We start from the raw sequence: 27985 nt of genomic DNA on the forward strand, positions 1-27985 counted from the left end.
TCCCACCAGATATGACAGAACCAACAGTTCCCTGCACATCCCACCTCAGTATCACTTGCAGCTGTCTGGACATTCTGCATCCTGTGGCCAGGACTCCCTGCCACACCTTCCCCCATCAGTTGTCAGAAATGGAAACATTCCATATAACCCAGGACTAAATATAGGGTTCTGGGCCTGGTGAGAGCACATGGTCTACATATACAAGACAGAAAAAAGAGACAGACGTCTTGGGACACTGCCATTTCCTGAGGGCATATATATCAGGATGATAAAACCAGCAGGTGATAATTAGTACGGGTAAAAGGTGGGACCCCTCCACTCACCTGTACAGGGTCCATGCGCATCTCTGCTACTGCCATGGGGCCCTGGGGAGAGAAGGAAGCCACGAGAAGTGGACAGCAGTGGTAGGATCCTACAGCAGAGCTGGACCTCCACCCCTGCCAAGCCCTGGTGTAGTGGGAGCTCAGCCTGATGGTCTAAGCTCAGTTCCTCAGAAAACAGTACTGTCTCTTACCAGCGGGGAGAAGGACTGAGCCTCAGGAAAAAGAAAATGCTGCGTAAGATATGAATGCTTCCAACCTCACAGGGCTCATCTTGGTATCTAACGTAAGGAAGACACAGCGTGTATCAGCTATGACTGTCCACAGGAACAAGTTTTTGTTTTTAGTATTTATTTATGGTCATGTCAGGTCGTATTTGTAATGTGTGCAATCTTCTGTTGGGGCGTGCAGAGTTCTCTGGTGGCATGGCAGCTCCAGAGCTCGCAGGCTTAGTAACTGCAGTCTCAGGCTTCGTTGCTCCGTTCCATGCGGGATTTTAGTTCCCTGACCCAGATCAAACCAGATCACCTGCACTGGAAGGCAGATTCCTAACCATTGGACCACCGGGCGAGGTCCCGTGATCAACAGTTTTGTACATATTTTCAGTGCAAATGAAGTGGCAGAGTGGTGAAACTTGGGGGTCTTCACTTTTACTGCTAAGATCTCAGAGGATATCACACACGAAACTCTGCATTGTAAGCAAATAATATCTAGAGGTAAATCAATAACAAGCCAATTATAAAGTGTCTGCATAAATTTAAGAGTGAATAGGCTCATTTCTAATTGCGTGTGTATTTAGAAGAATATTGATTAATTCGTGTTTAAATTAATTTTCACACATTCTTAAGTTAATGGGTCACGGGGAGGGGCTGGGCAGGCAGGTCACCTGTCAGTCTATTCAGCGAGCAGACCCGTGAGCAGCTTCTTGGGAGCCCTTGACTGAAGCAGAGTTTCATCCCTCCTGCCCTGAGGGGTGAGGTGAGGCAGGTGCTCTCGTCCACGACCCACTGGCTGCAGCAGCCTGGCTGACCCTTCCCTCCTTCCATCGGGGTGTCCCTGAGGGTCAGCAGAGCCAGCAAGCAGAGAATCGACTCCAGCACCCACAGCAGGCTCCACAGAAGGGAAGCTCTTACCTGCTCCGGCCTCCCTTTCTACACAGGTCAGAACCCCTCCTCCGTCAGGTCTCTCTTTTCTGAGAGGCAGCATCAGGGTTGCCAGCACCCAGCCCTCATCCTGCCCTCCCGACCCGTATCACAAGGCCTCCTTGTGATACGCTCCTCCACCTGGTCCCTCCTGGCCCAGTCCACACCCTCCACTCCTTCGATATCTCCAGCCCCACCTCCTTCCTCGGCTTCCAGACATTATGTTCGCCTCCGCATATGCCATCTCCATTTGGTGACACCTCCATCTTGACAGCGTCAGGATCAACATATCCAAATACAACAAGGATCTTCCCCCTGGAACCTGCATATTTTCAGGCCAAAAAATCCCTGAGATGGCCCTTCACTCCCTGCTTCTGCTCACAGTCACACATGGCACATCAGAAAATCCTGTACGCTCTACTGACGAAACCTACCCAGAGTCTCACCCCATCTCCCGCTACCTCCCTGGTCCAGCCTCTCCCATAATTCTCCTGGGGTCTATCGCGGTGGCTTCCTTAGCAGTCTCCCTGCCTCCATTCGCATCCTTTTCTCCCAATTTTTATCTTCTAACTCTGGACACGGTTTTCCAATCCCCACTCCCTGCACAATCTTCCATGGCTCCCACCTGCTCAGGCTGCCATTTCAGGTGAGTCACTTCGTTCCCTTCTGTCCCAGAAAAAAAGTGACCCCAGGTTTCCCCAAGGCTGCCGACTCGGTAGCATCTGCAAGCCATGCACCATCGCCCCCGAGGGAACTCTCTCCTTCACCCTGGCTCACTGGCTGAAAGGCGACCGCTCGCAAGGCCGGCCTCAGTTCTGGATTCTATGGCTGACCGGCAGGGATCTGAACGGGCGTTCCTCGGTCCGGATCTGGGACTCGGGCCAGGTGGGGGCCCGGGAGACGAAGAACCCACGTGAGCCGACCTCATCCCTGAGCCTCTCCTCCCGCTTTTTTGCCACCATCACTTGGGTGCCCGACGAGGGACATTTAAGCCTTCACTGTGGCCTGCCAGGCTCTTCTGTCCATGGAATTCTCCAAGCCAGGATACTGGGGAGGGAAGACAGGAAGAACTCCGGAAGTTCCGGCCCAGTGGATGCGCACGCAGCCACTCTCCCACCTCTAACCTCTCATTGGTCCAGCCGCCGCCTATCGCCGGGTCAGTGAGGGTTCAGCAGGCCTATGTTTTCGTCCACATGCATTCAGGAGCCGGGCTTAACGGCTTCTATGAGCCGGCCGGTTTTCGTGCTGTTTTCACCGTTCTTGGGGCTTTTTTCTGAGTGGGGACCGAAGTGAATGGATCGCGCGAGGAGAGACGTTGGCCCGCTGTCCATAGCCGACTGTGAGCCCCCCACCCCCACCCCCGGAGCCCACAATCAACGGCGCTGCCCTCGTTGCCGCCCGCGCTTGCCTCGGTCACTGGCCGTGGGGAAAGCCGGGTGGGGAGAGGCGGCTAGGTGGCTAGTGCATTGATACAGAAAATCCTTTAGTTGCAGCTCCACACTCATTAGACATTGGAGGAGTCCCACTGGAAAAAGGCCTTTTTAGTCCCGTTAATGTGGGAACGTTTTGTAGTTAAAACTCCAGATTCAGTAAAAACTAGCGAATTCACGTTGATGTGAGGCCTTTTGAGAACAGCGGATATGGGAACATCATTGCATGCGACTCCGGTCTTAAACATGGTTGAATTTACCCTGGAGAAATGCCTTCTGAGTGCAATGAATGTTGGAAAGTCTATACCAAAACTAGCCAAACTTCATTTAGCTCCAAAAAATTCACACCAGAAAAAGATATTAGGAAGGAACAAATGGGGAAATAACTTCAGCCAAAAGTCAGCTCTGATCGGTGATGTGAAGTACGTATTATGTACTTTGTGAAGTACGTATTATGTACTTTGGGGTTTGTTTTCTTTCTTGTCGTGTTAAAACACACATACATAAAACTTGCCATCTTAAGAATTTTAGTGTGCAGTTAAGTATTGTCAAGTACATTCTTACTGTCATGCAACTAACGTCCAGAGCTCCTCTTCCTCTTGCAAAAATGCAACTCTGTACCCATTAAATAACAAATGCTCCTCTCCTCCTCCATCCCCTGGCAACCACTATTCTACTCTCTGAATTTGACTGCCCTAACTGCAACATCCGCTGGATCACTGAAAAAGCAAGAGAGTTCCAGAAAAACATCTATTTCTGCTTTATTGACTATCCCAAAGCCTTTGACTGTGTGGATCACAATAAACTGTGGAAAATTCTGAAAGAGATGGGAATACCAGACCACCTGACCTGCCTCTCGAGAAACCTATATGCAGGTCAGGAAGCAACAGTTAGAACTGGACATGGAACAACAGACTGGTTCCAAATAGGAAAGGGAGTACGTCAGGCTGGATATCGTCACCCTGCTTATTTAACTTCTATGCAGAGTACATCATGAGAAATGCTGGGCTGGAAGAAGCACAAGCTGGAATCAAGATTGCCAGGAGAAATATCAATAACCTCAGATATGCAGATGACACCACCCTTATGGCAGAAAGTGAAGAGGAAATAAAAAGCCTCTTGATGAGAGTGGAAGAGGAGAGTGAAAAAGTTGGCTTCAAGCTCAACATTCAGAAAACTAAGATCATGGCATCTGGTCCCATCACTTCATGGCAAATAGATGGGGAAACAGTGTCAGACTTTATTTTTTTGGGCTCCAAAATCACTGCAGATGGTGACTGCAGCCATGAAATTAAAAGACACTTGCTCCTTGGAAGAAAAGTTATGACCAAACTAGATAGCATATTAAAAAGCAGAGACATTACTTTGATAACAAAGGTCCATCTAGTCAAGGCTATGGTTTTTCCAGTGGTCATGTATGGATGTGAGAGTTGGACTGTGAAGAAAGCTGAGCACCGAAGAATTGATGCTTTTGAACTGTGGTCTTGGAGAAGACTCTTGAGAGTCCCTTGGATTGCAAGGAGATCCAACCAGTTCATCCTAAAGGAGACCAGTCCTGGGTGTTCATTGGAAGGACTGATGCTGAAGCTGAAACTCCAATACTTTGGCCACCTCATGCGAAGAGTTGAGTCATTGGAAAAGACCCTGATGCTGGGAGGGATTAGGGGCAGGAAGAGAAGGGGATGACAGAGGATGAGATGGCTGGATGGCATCACCGACTTGATGGACATGGGTTTGGGTGAACTCCGGGACTTGGTGATGGACAGGGAGGCCTGGCGTGCTGCGATTCATGGGGTCGCAAAGAGTTGGACACGACTGAGCGACTGAACTGAACTGCCTCATGTAAGGAGAATCATACAGATTGTGTCTTTCTGAAGACTTCAGTTAGTATAATTTCACATTTCATCTGTCACTTCATATTTCAGAAGTCCCTTCTTTTTTAAGGCTGAATAATAATAGTATGTGTACACCACATGTTAACGCATTCATCCATTGATGGACACTTATTTTCTCCCCATTATTTTGGCTCTTGTAAAGAGTGCTGCTGTGAGAATGGCTGCACAGATATGTCCTTGTGATACTGCTTTCAATTCTTTTGGGTGTATAGCCAGAATTGGAACCGCTTGTCCATTCTGTTCTTGTTCTATGTCCATTCTGTTTTTGATATTTTGAAGTTTCCTCTATTGGATGTACCATTTTATGTTTCCATCAAAGGTTCACAGAGTTCACAAAGGTTCTCCACAGCCACCTCAACATAATTTTACTTTCCATTTCATGTTTCGTAGTAGGTGTCCGAATGGATGTGAAGTAGTGTCTGATTGTGGTTTTATTTACGAGCATATAGTTCTTGGCCATTTGTGTGTATTCATTTTTAAAATGTGTTTGGACTTTACTGGTGGTTCTGTGGTTAAGAATTCACCTGCCAATGCAAGGGACATGGATTCAATCCCTGGTCCAGGAAGATTCCATGTGCCACAGGGCAACTGAGATCTGCAACCACTGAAGCCTGCATGCCTAGAGCCTCTGTTCTGCAAGAGAAGCCACTACAGTGAGCAGCCTGCACACCACATGAAGAGTGACGCCCACTCGCTGCAACTAGGGAGCCTTGTGCATAGCAACGAAGACTCAGCTGTAAATTAAAAAATTGTCTATGTTTACCACTTTTAAGTATTTTTTTAGGTTATTTTTCTCATTGAGTTGTAGCAGTTCCTTATGTATCTAGATACTTACCAAATATACAATTTGTCAATGTTTTTCTTCCATTCAGTGGGTTGCCTTTTCACTGTTAGTTGTGTCTTTGCACAGAACTTTGTATCTTTATTTTTCCTTTTGTTTCCTATGCTTTTCATGTCAACACCAAAAAAACTTTCAAATCCAGTGTCATGAAGCGTTCCCCTATGTGCTCCCCTGCTTTATGGGTTTATGTCGTACTGTTAGGTCACTGATCACTTCGAACTTGTTTTCGGCCAGAGTGTGAGAGCCCGACCTCACTCATGCAAGTGCAGGTTCCACTTTCCTCCCGTTTGTTGGAGAGACTGTCCTCCCACTGAAATGTCTCGGCACTCCTGTCGGTTATTTCTTTAAATATATTGGCTTCCAGTTCTGGGCACTCTGTTCTGCTTCTGTGGTCTAAAAGTTTGCTTTTATGACAGTACCACAGTGTTTCATTACTTTTTAAATTTTTATCACAGTATTGTTGACTTTATTAAAATGTTGTGTTAGTTTCAGGTGTACAGCAAGGTGAATCAGCTGTACATGTACACGTATCCACTCTTTTTAAGATTCTTCTTACAGAGTATTGAGTAGAGTTCCCTGTGCTACACAACAGGTGATTACTAGTTATCTTGAAATGTAATTTTATGAAAATACTATCTTGATCCACTTTGAAGTCCCTGGCTTTATGCTAGTTATTTCCTCTTTTGAAGCAGCTGATTGAGTCCACACCCAATCACTGTCCATATCAGACATTCACACTCTGGACTGCCATACACCATCCCTTATGTCCCAGGGCCAGAATACCAGGCAACTGAGACAGCCTCTGTACCCTTTCTCCTTGAAGTTATTCCAACTAGGTCATTATGGGGAGCTTAGGAATCCTAGCTAGCCGCACAGCACTTGCTATATACAGGGTGCTCCCTACAGTGCAGGTTGCTTACCGTGTCTCTATACAGCCTGTTGTGTGCCCCACCTGATGCCCTTATCCCATTCTAAGCCTAACGAACACATTTCTGCCTTTTATCTAGCCAAGTGTCATCAAAAACATTTAAATCTTACAAAACGACTGCACACCCAGAAGAGTATTAGGAATGCAGTGAACATTGAAAGTTATTCAGCCTAAACAGTTATTAGCCTAAACTGAAACAGCACTCAGTTCAGTTGCTCAGTCATGTCCCACTCTGTGACCCAATGGACTGCAGCATGCCAGGCTTCCCTGTCCGTCACCAATTGCCAGAGCTTGCTCAAACTCATGTCCATCAAGTTGGTGATGCCACCCAACCATCTCATCCTCTGTCGTCACCTTCTCCTTCCTGCCTTCAATCTTTCCCAACATCAGGGTCTTTTCGATGAGTCAGTTATTTGCATCAGGTGGCCAAAGTATTGGAGTTTCATCTTCAGCATCAGTCCTCCCAATAAATATTCAGGATGAATTTCCTTTAGGATTGGCTGGTTTGATCTCCTTGCAGTCCAAGGGACTCTCAACAGTTCTCACAACACCACAGTTTCAAAGCATCAATTCTTCAGTGCTCAACTTTATAGTTCAACTCTCACATCAATACATGACTACTGGAAAAGCCATAGCTCTGGCTAGATGGACCTTTGTTAGCAAAGTAATGTCTCTGCTTTTTAATATGCTGTCTAGGGTGGTCAGAGCTTTTCTTCCAAGGAGTAAGCATCTTTTAATTTCATGGCTGCAGTCACCATCTGCAGTGATTTGGGGGATTAAAAAAAAAAAAAAAAGTCTCTCACTGTTTCCATTGTTTCCCCATCTATTTGCCATAAAGTGATGGGACCAGATGCCATGATCTTCGTTTTTTGAATGTTGAGTTTTAAGCCAGTTCATCAAGAGGCTCTTTAGTTCCTCTTTGCATTCTGCCATAAGGATGGTGTCATCTGCATATCTAAGGTTATTGATATTTCTCCTGGCAATCTTGATTCCAGCTTCTGTTGCATCCAGCCTGGCACTGTGCATGATGTACTCTGCATATAAGTTAAATAAGCAGGGTGACAATATACAAACTTGAAGTACTCCTTTCCCAATTTGGAACCAGTCTGTTGTTCCATGTCTGGTTCTAACTGTTGCTTCTTGACCTGCATACAGGTTTCTCAAGAGACAGGTCATGTGGTCTGGTATTCCCATCTATTGAAGAATTTTCCAGTTTCCTGTGATCCACACAGTCAAAGGCTTTGGTGTAGTCAATAAAGCAGAAGTCGATGTTTTTCTGGAACTCACTTTCTTTTTTGAGATCCAATGGATGTTGGCAATTTGATCTCTGGTTCCTTTGCCTTTTCTGAATCCAGCTTGAACATCTGGAAGTTCACAGTTCACATGCTTTTGAAGCCTTGCTTGGAGATTTTGAGCATTACTTTGCTAGGATGTGATATGAGTGCAATTGTGCATAGTTTGAGCATTCTTTGGCATTGCCTTTCTTTGGGATTGGAATGAAAACTGACCTTTTCCTGTCCTGTGGCCACTGCTGAGTTTTCAAAATTTGCTCTCAAATCGAGTACAGCACTTTCACAGCATCATCTTTTAGGATTTGAAATAGCTCAACTGGAATTCCATCACCTCCACTAGCTTTGTTTGAAGTGACACTTCCTGAGGCCCACTTGATTTCGCATTCCAGGATGTCTGGCTCTATGTGAGTGATCACACCATCGTAGTTATCTTTGTCATGAAGATCTTTTTTGTGTAGTTCTTCTGTGTATTCTTGCCACCTCTTTTTATTTTTATTTTTTGAAAAGCACTTAACATTTAATGAATTTCCCAGCATGTGGCTTCAAGCCACCAGGACACAAGCCCCACCTACACCCTTAATCTTCTCCTCAGCTCTTCTGCTGAAGAATTTGGCCTTCACGATGACAGGCTGCTTTGGGAGCGTTCCTTTCCCCAGAACTTTGTAGTAACCTGATCGCACCACATCAGTGATAGGAGCAGCTCCTGTCTTGTTCTTGGCAGCATTTACTCGTGTCTGCTCACTAACCAAGGCCCACAATTTATCAAGGTTGATAGTCGGGCAGAAACTCTGGTTCCTTAAAGAGGATCCTGGGTGACACTTGTTGACGTTGATCCCGTGATGATGCAGCCACCAGCATTACCTCGGCCTCCCGGGTGTTTCCGGTGTTTGCTGATGCGGCTGTGGCCGTGGCTCATGTGGCCCCTAAGTTTCCGGGTCTTCCTTAGTCTGGATGGCAGGACGGCGGCCTAGACGAAAGAGCACCACCTCTTTTTAGTATCTTCTGCTTCTGTTAGGTCCATACCATTTCTGTCCTTTGTTGTGCCCATCTTTGCATGAAATGTTCCCTTGGTATCTCTAATTTTCTTGAAGAGATCTCTAGTCTTTCCCATTCTGTTGTCTTCCTCTATTTCTTTGCATTGATCGCTGAGGGAGGCTTTCTTATCTCTCCTTGGTGTTCTTTGAAACTCTGCATTCAGATGGGTGTATCTTTCCTTTTCTCCTTTACCTTTAGCTTCTCTTCTTTTCTCAGCTATTTGTAAGGCCTCCTCAGACAGCCATTTTGCCTTTTTGCATTTGTTTTCTGGGAATGGTCTTGATCACTGCCTCCTGTACAATGTCAGGAACCTCCATCCATAGTTCTTCAGGCACGCTGTCTGTCAGATCTAATCCCTTGAATCTATTTGTCATTTCCACTGTATAATCATTAGGGATTTGATTTAGTTCATACATGAATGGTCCAGTGGCTTTTCCTACTTTCTTCAATTTAAGCCAGAATTTTGCAATAAGTTCATGATCTGAGCCACAGTCAGCTCCAGGTCTTGTGTTTGCTGACTGTATAGAGCTTCTCCATCTTTGGCCACAAAGAATATAATCAATCTGATTTTGGTATTGACCATCTGGTGATGTCCATGTGTAGAGTCTTCTCTTGTGTTGTTGGAAAAGGGTGTTTGCCATGACCAGTGCATTCTCTTGGCAAAACTCTGTTAGCCTTTGGCCTGTTTCTTTCTGTACTCCAAGGCCAAACTTGCCTGTTACTCCAGGTATCTCTTGACTTTCTACTTTTGCATTCCAGTCCCCTATAATGAAAAGGACATCTTTTTGGGGTGTTAGTTGTAGAAGGTCTTGTAGGGTTTCACAGAGCCATTCAACTTCAGATTCTTCAGTATTACTGGTTGGGATATAGACTTGGATTACTGTCATGTTGAATGGTTTGCCCTGGAAAGGAACAGAGATCATTCTGTCATTTTTGAGATTGCACCCAAGTACTGCATTTCAGACTCTTTTGACTATGAGGGCTACTCCATTTCTTCTAAGGGATTCTTGCCCACAGTAGTAGATATAATGGTCATCTGAATTAAATTCTCCTATTTCAGTCCATTTTAGTTCACGGATTCCTAAAACGTCAATGTTCACTCTTGCCATCTCCTGTTTGACCACTTCCAATTTGCCTTGATTCATGGACCTAACATTCCAGGTTTCTATGCAATATTGTTCACTGCAGCGTCAGACTTTACTTCCATCACCGGTCACATCCACAACTGGGTGCTCTTTTCACCTTGGCTGATGTCTCTTCATTCTTTCTGGAGTTATTTCTCCCTTATTCTCCAGTAGCATATTGGGCACCTACCTACCTGGGGAATTCATCTTTCAGTGTCAGAAAGACTTCAGAACTTCCAGGGAATTTGACATTGGAGGCCAGTGGGATTTGATTACAGAACTTACACAGGAATGGGAAAAGTCTTGGAGGGCACAAACGTTGTGTGCACGAGGCCCCAGGAGAAAGGAGCAGTGAGCCCACAAGAGACTGACCCAGACTTGCCTGTGAGTGTTTAGGAGTCTCTGGCAGAGGCGTGGGCCAGTGGTGGCTTGCTGCAGGGTCGGGGGACTGAGTGCAACAGTGCATGCATGGGACGTTTTGCAGGCGGTCACCATTATCTTCATTACCTCCATCATAGTTTGGTCTCAGGTCAAACAACAGGGAGGGAGCACAGCCCCACCCATCAACAGAAAATCAGGTTAAAGATTTACTGAGCATGGCCCTGCCCATCAGAACAAGACCCAGTTTCCCCCTCAGTCAGTCTCTCCCATCAGGAAGCTTCCATAAGCCTCTTATCCTTCACCATCAGAGGACAGACAGACTAAAAACCACAGTCACAGAAAACTAACCAACCTGATCACATGGACCACAACCTTGTCTAACTCAGTGAAACTATGAGCCATGCCGTGTAGGGCCACCCAAGACGAACGGGTCACGGTGGAGAGTTCTAACAAAACGTGGTCCACTGCATAAGGGAATGGCAAACCACTTCAGTATTCTTGCCTCGAGAACCCCATGATCAGTGTGAAACAGCACTAGTAAATTTAAATCAGGGAAACATCTTAGGTGTGTGGGCCATGTACTTCTTTCCTTGTCCTACATACTCACAGAGCAAGTTCTGGAGGTTAGTCTTTGTGAAGGAGGAATCAGCCAGGAATTGAACTGCAAGCATCCAGACATCCTAGGGAACTTCTCTTAAGTCCCGAGTCCAACGGAGGCTTTCACAGTAACCTCGCCCTTTGGGACCTGCCTGGAATCCTTGCCAATGTGTTAGAGAGCCTTCCCTCCTCCACCACATGGCACGGATGCAGTGCGTGTGAGTCAGTGTACATGTAGACAGTGACACTTTCACCCTTCCTCTGGAGGGCACAGCAGCCTCCTGATTTGGGATGTCTCCCTCCCCACCCCTCTCCCCAGTTTTGGGTGTGGTGATATGCAGCCCTGGACCAGATGACTCTGGCTGCTTCTGCAGGCAGCTTGTGGAGACATCCCTTCTTGGTGAGTAGATTTGATTGACTTGTAGTTGTTGGGTTGACTTTTCCACCCTCAAAGTCACCCAGGCCCAGGTTATCAGCAGAGCTCAGAAGGGTCTGAAACTCCTGTCTCCCACATCAAAGCTCTCTAGACACAGGGACCACCACCCTACTCACCTGTCTGGCGACGTCAAGATTCTCCCATTCTCTCGCTCGTGAACTCTGTCTTGGTAACAGAGATGTTTCGTTGCCCGCATCTGCTCTCACGTATGTGTGCCATTCTTAGTGATGCCCTTCTTCCCTGTTCATGTCTCTGGTCCTGTCATCCCACCCCTCAGAGCACGGTGCCTGCTGTGTGGAGCACCCAGACCACCGGCGGCCCCCCTCTGAGTGACCACAGCCATGAAGATGACGTAGAGAAAACTGGACGATAGAATGAACCCTAGTGGGCCCTTCACCCATTGTGATGCAGCTCATCCCTAATTCTGGCGCTGGGGGGCCCTGGTCTCTTTACGAGCCCTTGTCCCAAAGCGCTCCGAGGAATGGGAAGAAGAACTCTCTGCTTCGAACCAAGGATCATTTCCTGAGAGTGAATGCTCTGCAATCTCCAACTCATGGATCCCAGGGCTCAGATTCAGGTACAGCTACAACCCAATTATTTTGCGAGGAGCTAGAAGAGCATACATCTTCAAAATGCCACTTTTGCAAAGAATATAGAAACCACGAGCTATTCCTCAGACATTGCACATTTAGCAGGAAAAATGACTATTTTCCCACTAAGAGCTGTATGCGTCCTGTCCTGTATGTGCCAGGACAGAATACCACAGGAGGGTTTGTGCCCTTGGCGCGCATCTGATTGTACAAAAGGCGCCGAGGAGGGCTCGGAGTGAGGACTTGCTGTATTTATATCTCTGTGGACAATACTTTTCTTTAAAACCAAAGGTCACATTGATTATTTCATCCAGTTTTGAAATTAGCCCCAAAGACTTTTCCAGCCATAGGAGGAAATTTGAAAACACCCTGACTGATAAGAGCGTCTTGGGGGCATCAGACTACAGGCGGACTGTGGGACTCACACACGCTACGGGCTCACCCTGGTTTGCCTGGTAAACTTCTAGGCTCTTTACAACACTTCATAGAAACTCCTTTCCTTTTTTTTTTTCCTGCAAAAAGCATTGTGGTTTCCCTTTGACTGTTTCAGCTTGAGGCTGAACCTTCGGAAGAGAAACGCCCAGTCCAGCCGGGGACCAGCCAGCCTGCGGAGGTTGGTCAGGTGGGCAACCATCTTGCGTTTCACCTGCTTGTGCAGGACGTGGCTCCAGGAATCAGGGAGGGGTGTCGGCAAGGGGAAAGCCCGGGGCCTGGGGGACCCATGAAGGCCTGGTTCAGGTTCTTATCCGTGAGCAGGGCGGCCCCACGGCGTCCGCGGTCTGACCCCTCGACCCCGGACCGCTTCTGCACGTTCTGGAAGAGGGCGCAGCCACAGCATTAGATCTGCATTTTCAAGAGGCTCGGGGACCTCCTGCTTCTCCTCCGTCAATCTGAGGAACCGTGGCCCACCCCCTCCAGAGCCGCCTCGTCGTCGGGGTGGAAAGAGAAGCCCTCAGAGGTAGGGTAGGAGGCCCGTAGATGCATGTTGACCACGTGGGTGACGTGGTCTCCATCTGGGTGGAGAAATTATACCAAATCTGGGAGCTCACAGCTGGCTGGCAATAAGCAGCTCAGCTCAGAAAATGGTGTTGGCTGGTCCCAGAGGTCAAGGACGTTGAGTGGGTGATCCTGGAGGTTACGACTGAATAAAGGTTTGGAGGGTGATCGGAGGCTGAAGGAAGGGGCATCCTGGGTCTGTTCCGACCAAACACTGTGGAAGTTAGACCCGTAGGATCGCCTAGAAACTTTCATGATATTAAGCCGTGAGATTTCTTCTCCGTGTTTGCTTTTCTGAATTTAACAGGAATTTACCCTGCATGCGTGGTTAGTCACTTGTCATGCGACCCTCTTCGCAACCCTGTGGACTGTGGACCTCCAGGCTCCTCTGTCCATGAGATTCTCCAGGCAAGAATACTGGAGTGGATTGCCATGCCCTCCTCCAGGGGATCTTCCCAACCCAAGGATTGAACCTGTGTCTCCCATATCTCCTGCATTGGCCCATGTGTTTTTTTTTTGTTTTTGTTTTTTTACAAGTAATGCCACCTGGGAAGCCTGGAATTTAATTTTGCTATGTATTTTACTGGGATTGCTGTAGCTGAAATTCAATACATAGCAAACTTCTCAGGTAGTGTTAGAAATGCTTGTCCACTAGAGAGGAAAGACTTCAAGAAACACCAGGAGGAAGAAAGAATTAGGACTTAGCCAGGACGGCCACACAGGGCGGTGATCATCTCTGCCCCTCTGGGTAAAACAAACCATCCAAACAACGGTTAACACTCCAGACAGTTCTTCCCTTCCCCAAACCGCCCTTAATCCACTGTCCCTGAAACTGACTCGGCACACGCTGGCGCTCCAGTAGAGACCGTCACCTCCCCCAGCCCTGTCGCCGGCTCTGTCCCCTTCAGACTGGGCCCTGACAGCAGGCACTTCCCACAAGGTCTGCTGCCCCTGCGTGTGGGCCGATTGCTCCTGTGTGCAACTGGTCTGCAAACGTGTGAGTCTGCCGGTGAGGCAAGGTGAGCACCGACTCCTGTTCTGAGCGCCGTCAGTGTAGAACCCTAGGCAGAGGTCGCTGGGCAGAATCGGCCCATCTCCATGGCAACCACTGTCGTGGGCCATCTTGTTTGTCATGACCCATACTGTCCCTAACCAGCCAGCTCCCATCTCCATATTAGGTCAAGGGGGCACCAAAAGAGCTCCGACCAATGACTTAATGCCACCCCTGTCCATAAGAATTTTCTTTATCCTGAGCCTATAAAAATTGGCCAAAACCCCACAAAGGCGTCGCCTCTCCCTGTCAGGAAGTCAGCCTGCTGTCTTCTCAAGGCCCCTCACTACCTCTTTCTTTCTTTTGCTCTCAGTAAACTCTCTCTTCTAAAATACTATGTCTGGAAACTCTTTTCCAACCCATGCTCAGACTGCCCAACCATCAGCACACCATCAAACCTGCAGGGGCGGCGGTAGGTTGGGGAAGGACAGGGTTGTCTCCCAGCCAGGCCGAGGCTGCCTGGTCACACTCAGTCCATGTGCGTGACTGTGAGCCTGTGTGTGACCCACACACCAGGCTCTGGGGCCTCCCTCTCCCGTGCCTGTCTCCCTGGAGCCTGTGTGCATTTGTGTCCTCACACTCCCATCCCTTCCCATGAGCCTCTGATGTGTGTCGCACACCCTGGTCGTGTTCTTCTGTCTCCCAACTCTCATACACCTCTTCTGTCATGGACATGGAGGAATGTGCGTGTGTGTGCAGGCTTGCGGAGGGGTGTCAGCCTGCAGACCCCACCTGTGTATGTGCACGACCTCCAAGTTGTGCTGAGTGTATCTTCATGTTACTGAGTTCAGCGGTTCCTTCCCTTGGCGAGCATAGCCAGTGAACACGCCAAGGACTTTTGGGTAATTCAGAGGCATTTATTCCTTGTGACAAGGAGATGGGGAGCTAGCTCGCCAAGCCCTGCACTGGGAAAGAAGTTGTAATCCTGGGGGCATGCATAAATGCATATTCATGAGAGGCTGGGCCCGGGAAAAGTCACTCGAGTTTGCCACTGTCTGGGAGTCAGTAGGCCCCAGGCTGTTTGCTCACAGTGTCTAATCTTTTGGGATTCACTGTAACCTTCTCAGACCGGTTGGGTATTTGGAACTTCCAGCAGTGGATCTCCTGCAGTCTCTTAGAGCATTTCCCTTAGCAAGCCCCTGATGGTAAATTCTTTCTCTGTCCCTTTGAGATACATGGTAAAGCTTTCGAAGTACTTCCCTAGTGGCTCGGAGGTTAAAAAAAAAAAAAATCCGCCTGCCGATGCCTATTAGGGAATGTTTAACAGGAGGACCCCTACGTGCTGTTTCTCACAAGTCCTTTGTTTCTTTTTAGGCAGAACAGCACGCTGCTCCCAGGAACTGGGGTCATTGTGTGAGACAGGCTTGAATCTCCTTTAGAAAACATTCTCTGAACCACAAAACTGCTTAGTCTCGACCCCCTTTCTTGAGATACGGATTGTCTCCTGACCTTGTGGCCATCACCCTCCCTTGTCCCCTTGGTAACGTTACTGTGCGTTTGGTTTTCTGGTCTTCATCCCTGACGAAGGAAACTCCTTGTGCCACAGCCTATAACTCACAGGAAACTCACTAAAGCACCTCTGCTCCATCAGCGCGTGGAGCCCCGTGTCCTTCTCGCTCTCTCTTCAGCTGATTCCCTGGAGCACAGAGACCCGTCTTGCTCTCTCTCCTGCCCGGGCTTCTAAGACTCTCTCAAGAAGGCACTCTGTGCTTTCACCCCCTCGAGAGGGCGCCCGGTGCCTTCGTGAGAGACGCAAGTCCTGTGTTAAGGACTTCGTTGGTTTTCTGCATAAACCAGGGAGTATCAGCCTCTTTCTCTCTTTCACTTTCTTATCGTCGCCTCCAGACCGCCAGGTCCCGGTCCATTAAAGGACCCCAACACCAATGCCAGGTACACAAGAGACGTGGGTTCGATCCCTGGGTGGGGAAGATCCCCCTGGAGAAGAAAATGGCGAACCCACTCCAGTATTCTCGCCCGGCCCATCGACCAGCCGCCATGGGGAGTCGGACAGGGTCTCCCGAGACCGGCCCGACCCGGCCTGCCTGCAGGCAAACCAGAAAACCCCGAGGCTGGGCTCTGCCTCCTCTACTCTTAGGCCCCAGGGTCTGGGACAGCGGGAGGGCCTGGGGGCCCAGACTCCGACGTGCGGGCGGAATCAGGGGCGGCTTGACCTCAGTGTGGTGTTTTTCTTCGCAGGAAACTAGCGGGGTGCCCCAGCCCACCGGTGGCTCAGTGGTAAAGAATCTGTCTGCCACACAGTAGACGCGGGTTGGAGCCTTGGGTTGGGAAGATCCCCTGGAGGAGGAAATGGCAATGCGCTCCAGTATTCCGGCATGTAGGGCTACAGTCCAGGGGAACGCAAAGAGTTCTCACAGCCAAGGGTTCCCCCCCCCCCAATATTTGGAGCCACCTCTTTAGAAAGGGGAACCATCAAGGAAGATGGGGCCTCCAGATCCCTGCCTCCCAGCGCATAACAGCGGCATCATGCTCCAGGATGAAAACTTCTAGCATCCCTCTGGATACAGGCAAGTGGCTCCTCTAGTATCATCTAAATTTCCAGGCACATTCAGGGTAAACTAACAAATGGAGTTTTGTCAAGCCTCCTGTCCCTTGAAGACAAATGAGCGTTCTTCCTGAGTTCCTGCGTGTAATGGGCCTCTAACTGGTAATGGGCCTCGTGGAAAACCACTAGACTATTCATGTATGACCTAAATCAAATCCCTTACGACTATACAGTGGAAGTGACAAATAGATTCGAGGGATTAGATCTGATAGAGTACCTGAAGAAATATGGATGGAGGTTCAAGACATTGTACCCGAGGCAGGGATCAAAATGATCCTCCCCTCAAAAAAAATCCCCAAGAAAAAGAAATGTAAAAAGGCAAAATGATTGTCTGAGGAGGTCTTACAAATAGCTGAGAAAAGAGGAGAAGCTACAGGCAAAGGAGAAAAGGAAAGATATACCCATTTGAATGCAGAGTTCCAAAGAATAGCAAGGAGACAGAAGAAAGCCTTCCTCAGTGATCAGTGCAAAATAGAGGAAAACAATACAATGGGAAACACTAAAGCTCTCTTCAAGAAAATTAAGATACCAAGAAAATATTTCATGCAAAGATGGGCACAATAAAGGAAAGAAATGGTATGGACATAACAGAAGCAGAACATATTAAGAAGAGGTGGCAAGAACACATAGAAAGAAAGTGAAGTCGCTCAGTTGTGGCTGACTCTTTGCAACCCCAAGGACTGTAGCCGGCCAGACTTCACCAGCCATGGAATTTTCCAGGCAAGGATACTGGAATGGGTTGCCATTTCCTTCTCCAGGGGATCTTCCGACCAAGGGATCAAACCCGGGTCTCCTGAATTGCAGGAAGACTCTTGACCATCTGAGCCACCAGGAAAGCACAAAAAAGATCCTAATGACCCAGATAATCATGGTGGTGTGATCACTCTCCTAGAGCCAGACATCGTGGAATGCAAAGTCAAGCAGGCCTTAGGAAGCATCACCACAAACAAAGCTAGTGGCGGTGATGGAATTCTAGTTGAGCTATTTCAAATCCTAAAAGATGATGCTGTTAAAGTGCTGCACTCAGTATGCCAGCAAACTGGGAAATTGCAGCAGTGGCCACAGGACTGGAAAAAGTCACTTTTCATTTCAATCCCAAAGAAGGGCAATGCCAAAGAATTTTCAAACTACCACAGAATTCCACTCGTCTCACACGCTAGCAAAGTAAAGCTCAAAATTTTCCAAGCCAGGCTTCAGCAGTATGTGAACCGTGAACTTTCAGATGTTCAGGCTGGATTTAGAAAAGGCAGAGGAACCAGAGATCAAATTGCCAACATCCATTGGATCACTGAGAAAGCAAGAGGGTTCCAGAAAAACATCTACTTCTGCTTAATTGACTATGACAAAGATTTTGACTGTGTAGATCACAACAAACTGTGGAAAATTCTTCAAAAGATGGGAATATCAGACCACCTGACCTGCCTCCTGAGAAATCTGTATGCAGGTCAAGAAGCAACAGTTAGAACTGGACATGGAACAACAGAGTGGTTCCAAATCAGGAAAGGACTATGTATATCGTCCTGTATATCGTCACCCTGCTTATTTAACTTCTATGCAGAGGACATCATGAGAAATGCCAGGCTGGATGCACCACAAGCTGGAATCAAGATTTCTGGGAGAAATATCAATAACCTCAGATATGCAAATAATACCACTCTTATGGCAGAAAGTAAAGAGGAACTAAAGAGCCTCTTGATGAAAGTGAAAGAGAATGAAAAAGCTGGCTTAAAACTCAACATTCAAAAAAGAAGATCATGGCATCCAGTTCCATCACTTCATGGAAATAGATGGGGAAACAATGAAAACAGTGACAGACTTTATTTTGGGGGGCTCCAAAATCACTGCAGATGGTGACTGCAGCCATGAAATTAAAAGACGCTTGCTTCTTAGAAGAAAAGCTATGACCAACCTAGACAGCATGTTAAAAAGCAGAGACATTACTTTGCCAATAGAGGTCCAGTCTAGTCAAAGCTATGGTGTTTCCAACAGTCATGTATGGATGTGAGAGTTGGACTATAAAGAAAGCTGAGCACTGAAGAATTGATGCTTTTGAACTGTGGTGTTGGAGAAGACTCTTGAGAGTCTTTTAGACTGCAAGGAGATCCAACCAGTCCATCCTAAAGGAAATCAGTCCTGAATATTCATTGGAAGGACTGATGTTGAAGCTGAAACTCCAATACTGTGGCCATCTGATGTGAAGAACTGACTTACTGGAAAAGACCCTAATGCTGGGAAAGATTGAAGGCAGAAGGGGATGACAGAGAATGAGATGGTTGGATGGCATCACCAACCTGATGGACATGAGACAGAGCAATCTCCAGGCGTTGGTGATGGACAGGGAGGCCTGGCGTGCTGCAGTCCATGGGATCACAAAAAGTTGGACACGACTGAGTGACTGAACTGATCCAGTGGACTATTAGCTATAAAAAAGGAACAAAGTAATACCATTTGTAGCAACAAGGATTGACCTAGAGATTGTCATGCAGAGTGACGTAAGTCAAACAGTGAAAAACAAATGCCATATGATGTCCCTTATATGTCAAATGTGAAAAAAGGAAAACAAACAAACAAACAAATTTGTTTACAAAGCAGAAATAGACCCACATATGTGAAAAACAAACTTGTTACTAGTGGGGAAAGCAGGGATGAAAGGTACAGAGAAGTATAAAAATTGGGATTGAGATACACAAGCTACTATATATAAATCAGGGATCACAGCCTTGTCATGGTGAAGTGAAGTGAAAGCCATTCATTCATGTCCGAGTCTTTGCATTCCCCAAGGAAAAAACAGTCCATGGAATTCTCCAGGCCAGAATATTGGAGTGGGTAGCTGTTCCCTTCCAAGGGATTTTCCCCAAGTCAAGAATCGAACCAGGGTCTCCTGCATTGCAGGTAGATTCTTTACCAGCTAAATACCAGGGAATATATATATATATATTCATGGTGAAGGGGTTTGTATAAGTCAGCGAAGCTATGAGTCATGCCGTGCAGGGCCACCCAAGACAGATGGGTCATAGGGAAAGTTCTGGCAGATCACTGTCCACTGGATGACAGAACAGTAAACCACTACAGTGTTCTTGCCACTAGAACCCCATGAACAGGATGAAAGGCCAAAAAAGATACGACACTGGAAGACGGGCCCCCAGATGGGAAGGTGTCCAGTGTGCTACTGGGGATGAGGAGAGGGCAACGACCGACAGCTCCAGAAAGAACGGAGTGGCTGGGCCAGAGCGGAAACCGTGCCCAGCTGTGGCCGTGTGGTGGTGAAAGTGAAGTCCAGTGCTGTGAAGAACATCACCGCATAGGAGCCTGGAACGTCAGGTCTGTGAATCAGGGTAAACTGGATGTGGTCAAGCATGAGACAGCAAGAGTGAACATCAACATCTTAGGAATCAGTGAACTCAAATGGACAGGAATTTATTTAATTCAGATGACCATTATATCTACTACTGTGGGCAAGAAGCCCTTAAAAGAAATGGAATAGCCCTCAGAGTCAACAATAAGTTTGAAATCCAGTACTTGGGTACAACCCCAAAACCGACAGAATGATCTCATTTCTTTTCCGAGGCAAACCATTCAACATCACAGTAATCCAAGTTTATGCCCCAACTACTGCTGAAGAAGCTGAAGCTGACCAGTTCTATGAAGACCTAAAGACCTTCTAGAACTAACACCAAAAACGGGTCCTGTTCCTCGTAAGAGATTGGAATGTAAAAGTAGGAACTCAAGAGATACCTGGAGTAACAGGAAAGTACGGCCTTGGAGTACAAAATGATGCCAGGGCAAAGGCTAACAGAGTTTTGCCAAGAGAATGCACTGGTATAGTAAACCCTCTTCCAACAACACAAGAGAAGACTCTACACATGGACATCACCAAATGGTCATACTGAAATCAGACTGATTATATTCTTTGCAGCCAAAGATGGAGAAGCTTTATACGGTCAGCAAAGACAAGACATGGAGCTGACTGTGGCTCAGATCATGAACTCCTTATTGCAAAATTCAGACTTAAATTGAAGAACATAGGGAAAACCATAGGCCATTCAGGTATGACCTAAATCAAATCCCTTACGATTATACAGTGGAAGTGACAAACAGATTCAAGGGATTAGATCTGACAGACAGAGTGCCTGAAGAACAATGGACAGAGGTTCGTAACACTGTACAAGTCAGTGACCAAATCCACCTCAAAGAAAAAGAAATTCAAGAATGCAAAGTGGTTGTCCAAGGAGACTTCACACAGAGCTGAGCAAAGAAGAGAAGCAAAAGCAATGCAGCAAGAGAAGGATAAACCCAACTGAATGCAGAGTCCCGAAGAACAGCAAGGAGAGGTAGGAAAGCCTTCCTCAGTGACCAGTGCAAAGAAATAGAGGAAAACAATAGAATAGGAAAGACTAGAGATCTCTTCAAGGAAATTAGAGATACCAAGGGAACAGTTCATGCAAAGATGGGCTCAATAAAGGACAGAAATGTATGGACCTAACAGAAGCAGAAGAGATTAAGAATAGGTGACAAGAATACACAGAAGAACTATATAAAAAAGATCTTAATGACCCAGATAACCACGATGGTGTGACCATTCACCTAGAGCCAGACATCTTGGAGTATGACGTCAAATGGGCCTTAGAAAGCATTCCTACAGACAAAGCTAGTGGAAGTGAAGGAATTCCAGCTGAGCTATTTAAAACACCAAAAGATGAATCTGTTAAAGTGCTGCATTCAGTATGTCAGCAAATTTGGAAAAGTCAGAAATGGCCACAGGACTGGAAAAGATCAGTTTTCATTCTAATCCCAAAGACAGGGCAGTGCCAAAGAATGTACAAGCTACCATGATTGCACTCATTTCACATGCTAGTAAGGTCATGCTCAAAATCCTTCAAGCAAGTGTTCAGCAGTACATGAACTGAGAACTTCCATATGCATAAGCTGGGTTTAGAAAAGGCAGAGGAACCAGAGATCAAATTGCTAACATCCACTGGATCATAAAAAAAGCAGGAGAATTCCAGAAAAACATCTACTTTTACTTCCTAGACCACCGTAAAGCCTTTAACTGGGTGGATTACAACAAACTGGAAAATTCTTAAGAGAGACGGGACTACCAGGCCACCTTACCTGCGTCCTAAGAAAACCTATATGCAGGTCAAGAAGCAACAGTTAAAACTGGACATGGAACAACGGACTGGCTCAGAACTGGGAAAGGATTACAAGGTTGTATATTGTCACCCTGTTTGAAAGTCAAAGTATTAGTCATCCAGTTGTGCCCAATTTTGTGACCCCATGGACTTTAGCCAGTCAGACTCCTCTGTCCATAGAATTCTCCAGGCAAGAATACTGGAGTGGGTTGCCATTCCCTTCTCTAGGGGGTGTTCCCGACCCAGGGACAGAACCTGGGTCTCCTGCATTACAGGAAGATTCTTAATCATCTGAGCCACCAGGGAAGCTGTCTATTTAGGTCACCCTGTTTGTTTAATTTATATGTAGAGTACATCATGCAAAATGCCAGACTAGACGAAGCTCAAGCTGGAATCAAGATTTCCAGGAGAAATATCAACAACTTCAAATATGCAGATGATACCCCTCTAATGGCAGAAAGTGGACAAGAACTAAAAAGCCTCTTGATGAGGGTGAAAGAGGAGAGTAAAAAAATCTGGCTTAAAAACTCATCATTCAAAAAACTAAGATCATGGCATCCAGTCCTATCACTTCATGGCAAATAGATGGGGAAACAATGCAAACAGTGACAGACTTTATTTTGGGGGCTCCAAAATCACTGCAGATGGTGAATGCAGCCATGAAATTAAAAGACACTTGCTCCTTAGAAGGAAAGCTGTGACCAACCTAGACAGCATATTAAAATGCAGACATTATTTTGCCGACAAAGTTCCGTCTAGTCAAAGCTATGGTTTTTCCAGTAGTCATGTACGGAATGGAGAGTTGGACCATAAAGAAGGATTAGCCCTGAAGAATTGGTGCTTTTGAACTGTGGTGTTGAGAGGACTGTTGAGAGTCCCTTGGACTGCAAGGAGATCCAGCCAGTCCATCCTAAAGGAGATCAGTCCTGAATATTCATTGGAAGGACTGATGCTGAAGCTGAAGCTCCAATACTTTGGCCACTTGACGTGAAGAACTGACTTACTGGAAAATACCCTGATGCTGGGAAAGATGGAAGGCAAGAGAAGAGGACAGCAGAGGATGAGAGGGTTAGATAGCATCACCGACCCAGTGGATATGAATCTGAGCAAACTCTAGGAGACAATGAAGGACAGGGAAGCCTGGTGTGCTGCAGTCCATGGGGTTGCAACAGTTGGACACAACTTATCGGCTGAACAACAACTATATGTACAATAGCTGACTGATAAGAGCTTACTGTTTACAGCAAAGGAATTCTACTCAACACTGACGAATCACACGGGAAAAGAATCTACAAAAGAGTGGATGCATGTGTTTGTATGTGTGATTTACTTCCGGTACACCTGAAACCAACACAACACTGTAAATCAGCTTACTCTAACCAACATTATTTGTAAAAGGCCTCTAAACGTGTGTATGTGTGAAGCTGTAAGTTTATGTACTGTATAATGAGTGTGTATCAAAATCTACAAATGGAATAGATAAAACATAGGTAATAATATATAATAATTTCATTCATAGAACTAAGTGAACACTAGTAAGAGAGAGCAAAACAAAATTAAAAAGTGGAAATGTACGTTAAAATACAATAATTTTAACACACACATTAGAAAATGCAGGCTGTATATACCCCAGAACACATGGCAGGTATGGCTACAGCAGGAATGTTTATAAATACAGAAAGCAGGGAAAAGAAAAATAAAGAAAAAACAAACCCATAAGCACAGAAGAGCTTTCCACAGGAGTACTTATAAAGACATTTTACTCATATATTCACACCTACAGAATAAAGCACAAGAAAGGAAAAACCGCGTGTCAGGGAACTGTTGACTGAAACTGCCTGCCTTGGCCAAGCACAATGACAACCACTTGTCTGAGCTGCCTCCCAGCTGGGGGTCCTGATAAAGATGGAAGTGCAGTCTATGAAAACTAACTGCGAGATTCCGCGAGGGTCTGAGAGGACGGAAGAGATCTGTCCTGCCTACCTCCCAGAATCCCTCACACTGGAATCCATCTTGGTGGGGAGGTGTGTGTGCCTCCAGGAAGGACCCTGAGTCAGAAAGGTGGGCCAGAGACAACCCGCAAACTGAGCCCATTCCCATAAAACCGGAGCCACGTGGTGGGGCCGTTCTCCTGGGTTCCCTGACCCTGCTGCTTCCCACGCAGGCACCCCTTTCCAATGAAGCCTCTTCTCTGTCAGCACCTGTGTCCCTTGTAACAATTCATTTCCGAGTGTTAGACAGGAGGCCACTCTCAGGCCCAGGAAGGGGTGCCTCTGAGACCCTGCAACCCACATACCAGGACTTGAACTGGCCAGAACCCACATGGGAACTTTTAATTGAGATCACACACCTGGTCTCATATCTTAATGAAGGGCAGGTTTTTGATGTCTCCTCACAAAAAGAATTCGGTGAGAGATAGGGAAGAAGTAGATTTACTGAGAGAGAAACACTCCACAGAGTGTGGGCCACCTCAAAAGCGAGAGGCCTCAAAATATGATGAGGTTGCTTCTTATGCCCTGGGTAATTTCACAGGCTAATGTGTAGGAGAATTATTCCAACCATTATGGGGGAAGTGGCGCGGATTTTCAGGAATTGGGCCACCACCCACTTTTTGACCTTTCATGATTAGCCTTAGAACTGTCATGGCGCTGGTGGTGTTTCATTTAGATGCTAATGTATTCCACTGAGAACATAACGAGGTTCAAAAGGGCCACGGGAACTCAAATCCTACGCCATCCTGGACTCACTTGGTTCTAACCAGTTTTAGTCACCTCCTATGGATATGTCGTTCTTTTGAAGGCTGTGACCTGTCGCCTTACCTCCTGACTCACCCCTTCCTGCAACAAATGCATAGCCATGAAAAACATGGGTAAAGTCAAACCGTATTGTGCAAAAGAAAAAAGTCATAAAACATTCATTTTCATAAAGTTTTAAAAAAGAAAAAAGTCATAAAACATTCATTTTCATAAAGTTTTAAAACAAAAGAGCGACACTAAACAAAAGCGTCAGACGTTCCCACATAACCGGCAGAAGAAGCAAGAAAGGAAAGGAGGGGCTTCCCCGTTGACCCAGTGGTTAAGAATCCGTCTGCCAGTGCAGGGGACACGGGTTCGATCCCTGATCCGAGAAGATTCCACATGCTGCAACTACTGAAGCCTGCTTGACCTACAGTCCGTGCTCTGCAACAACAGAAGCTTGCAGCCCAACGAAGAGCAGCCCCTGCTCTCTACAACTAGACAAAGCCCTTGGGCAGTAAAGAAGACCCAGTGCAGTAAAAAGAAATCAATTAACAAATAAAATAAAGGAAATGTTTACTTAAAATATTAACCAATACATTAGCTTTCTGAAGACAGGCCGAGCTGTTTTGAAAGAACCCCACAGGCAGCTTCTGAGGTCCGATGTATATATCACTTTTGACCTGAGCAGTGAATAGATATTAATTTTACAGCTTATTCAACTGCACATTGAAGTTCTTGGCACTCCCCACCACCGCACAGGTCATATTTCAAAATTAAGAGAGCCAAGGTTTTGGGGGACAAAGAAAAATAACTATAGTTCCCCTGGTGGCTCAGTGGTAAAGAAGGGCCCTGCCAATGCGGGAGACAGCAGTTTGATCCCTGGGTTGGGAAGATATTCCCTGGAGAAGGCACTGGCAACTCACTCTGGTATTCTGGCCAGGAAAATCCCAAGGACAGAGGAGCCTGTGGGCTACAGCACACAGGCCCTAGACTTTTAGAAACCACACAACTTGGGCATGTACATGCTCGAGCTTGTTCAGTCATGTCCAACTCCTTGCCCTCTTCCAGGGGATCTTCCTGACCGAGGCATCGAACCCACACCTCCTCCTGCATCTCCTGCATTGGCAGGCGAATTCTTTACCGCTGAGCCACCTGGGACGCCCCCATGTAATTTAACAAATTAATAAAAAATATTTCCGTCTGAGAATCCTTGGCCTTCTAAAGCATCTTAAAGTTAGCTGGAGGTTGAAAGAAATTTTAGAATCTATCAAATACTTAACCAAGGTAAAAAGACTTGAACAGCAAACACAGATCACTTAAAGGCAAAGGAGCGCACACGCTGTTATCAAAAGCAGTATTCCAAGAAAACTTTGAAGGGAGAAACAGACTCCGGTCTTGTTCTAGTCCCTTCCCAACAAAATCCATTTACCCAACTAGATTTAATCCAACCTAAGAAAATCCTGCTCGTACACAACTCTAAAAACATGGAAACTATCTTCCATAAAAACTTATGGAAACTATCTCAGGGTTGCACCGAGCACCTTCAGTTCCCTAAATAAAATACCTCTTGTCTCCCTCTGTCAAGGGAAGCCAATATTCACTAATTCATATTTCAGTATCTTATTTTCTCCGGGCTTCCCAGGTGGCTCAGAGGTAAAGAATCCGCCTGTCAATGCAGGAGACGCCGGTTCTGGAGAAGGGAAAGGCAGCTCACTCCAGTATTCTTGCCCGGAGAATTCCGTGGACAGAGGAGACTGGTGGGCTACGGTCCAGGAGGTCACGAAGAGTCGGACACGACTGAACGACTAAACAACAGGAGACCCCAGATAAAGAACAAAAGCGCTGGGGAATGAGGAGAGGTGGGGGAGGAAGACGCGGCATTTACCTGAATGGGCTACACCTTCGCCGAGCTGGGGGCCAGCGACGTTTGTTGGCGAAGACGCGGCCGAGCAAAAACGCACCTCCCGGCCCGAGACAGTCAGCCCACGCCAATCTCAAATCAAATTAAGCAGCGGGCACAGCGTCTCCCAGCTCCCCGACCTCAGCGGGCCAGCGATCAGCGGCTCCCCACCAGCGCGCAGGAAGTAGCGCGAGAACAACTGGCCTGTAGATCCCGGAAGGCCCGCCCACACCCCGTCCGCTAGAACGGAAGTGCCTCTGTCCCGAGCCGTCATTGGTCCAGAGACGCCGAGGAAAGAGATCCGTATTTTCGTGTCCTGTGGAATTGGCAAGGGGCGAAGCTCCGCACTTGCGGTAAACGTCCCGCCTCAGCACCAGGCTGGCTGAGTAAGAGTCCTGAAGCTCTGAGGACCGGGGTGAGGTTTCACGCTTCCTAAAGAGGATGAACCGAAATTTCCATGGAACGTGGTCTTAGCTGATCACAGAGAGGTGGCCCAGACATAATATTTCAGGTGCTTCCAAACCAGCAAAACCAAGTGGGTCCATGATACCAGCTTATCGCTCAGATATAAAGTGCATCCACTTATGCTGTTGTAACTTTTTGTGACCGCATGGACTGCAGCATGCCAGGCTCCTCTGTTCTCCACTATCTCCCGGAGTTGCCCAAATTCATGTCCACCGAGCGGGTGATGCTATCTATCTCATCCATGCATAGCTGGGATCTGATAGACATGGTGTTATTGCTCTTCCAGTGGATGTAGGCTAAAGTTTTAGACTCAGTTTATGAGTTGCATTCTACTAGGTCAGAGTCAAGAGAAAAGACTCCAGACACGGTCATGGTGAACAATACAGAGGAAGGATGTGGGGCGACAAGAAGCCGGTGGACCATGTTTTTCTGGTTCCCTCAGAAAACAGCAGAGCCAGTGATGGTGTCCCATTCGGGGAAACCATTTTTGTATCTGCAAAGAAACGTAATGCACACACCAATTACCTCACCTTTTTGCTAACTGATCGCCTGTCCCCACACCTAAAAGCACGCTGTCTCTTTGTCCCCTAAATATCACAAGCACCTGGCCTCCAGGAAGGTAGATATGAGACTGTCTCCTGGCTTGGCTGCATTGTGAATGAAATTCCTCCCCTGCAACCCTTTGTATGTCAGCATTTGGTTTCTTCCACCTCTGTTGCAGTAAAAACTTAATATTCATAACATGAAATTGCCCACAATTGGAGTGCTCATATCAGGGAAATTGATGTGACCATCAAAATGGGGTGGGTATATTTTTTAATACATGTCTAGACATAAAGTAAGGAAAACTGTGTTAATAATGAGGATTAGGTAAATAATATTGTGAGCACAAATATTTATCCCATCCAGCAAAGTCACTGAAGAAAAGTTCCAACAGATTTTTGCTTTCTCAGTTACTAATAAAAGACTCACATTATATCATAGACACATACCTGGCAAATGAATGTAAGAGAGAATCATTCGGGAACTGCAATCAGCATAGTGAGATACAGCTACATTTTATTTTTGGCTTCACTGGGTCTTCACTGCTGCACAGTCTTTCTCTAGTTTCAGAGAGGAGGGGCCACTC

General features: G+C 46.7%; 2 pseudogenes; both read right to left on the reverse strand.

Annotated features, from left to right (window-relative positions):
* LOC109572124 (zinc finger protein 548-like) overlaps window positions 1-26665 on the reverse strand; it is a 39904-nt pseudogene extending 13239 nt beyond the window's left edge.
* Window positions 8353-12645, reverse strand: LOC109571881 (large ribosomal subunit protein uL15-like; annotated as a pseudogene).
* Window positions 26666-27985: the final 1320 nt, after the last annotated feature.

The sequence above is a fragment of the Bos indicus genome, chromosome 18 (genome assembly GCF_029378745.1).
Source record: "Bos indicus isolate NIAB-ARS_2022 breed Sahiwal x Tharparkar chromosome 18, NIAB-ARS_B.indTharparkar_mat_pri_1.0, whole genome shotgun sequence".
Lineage (NCBI taxonomy): Eukaryota > Metazoa > Chordata > Mammalia > Artiodactyla > Bovidae > Bos > Bos indicus.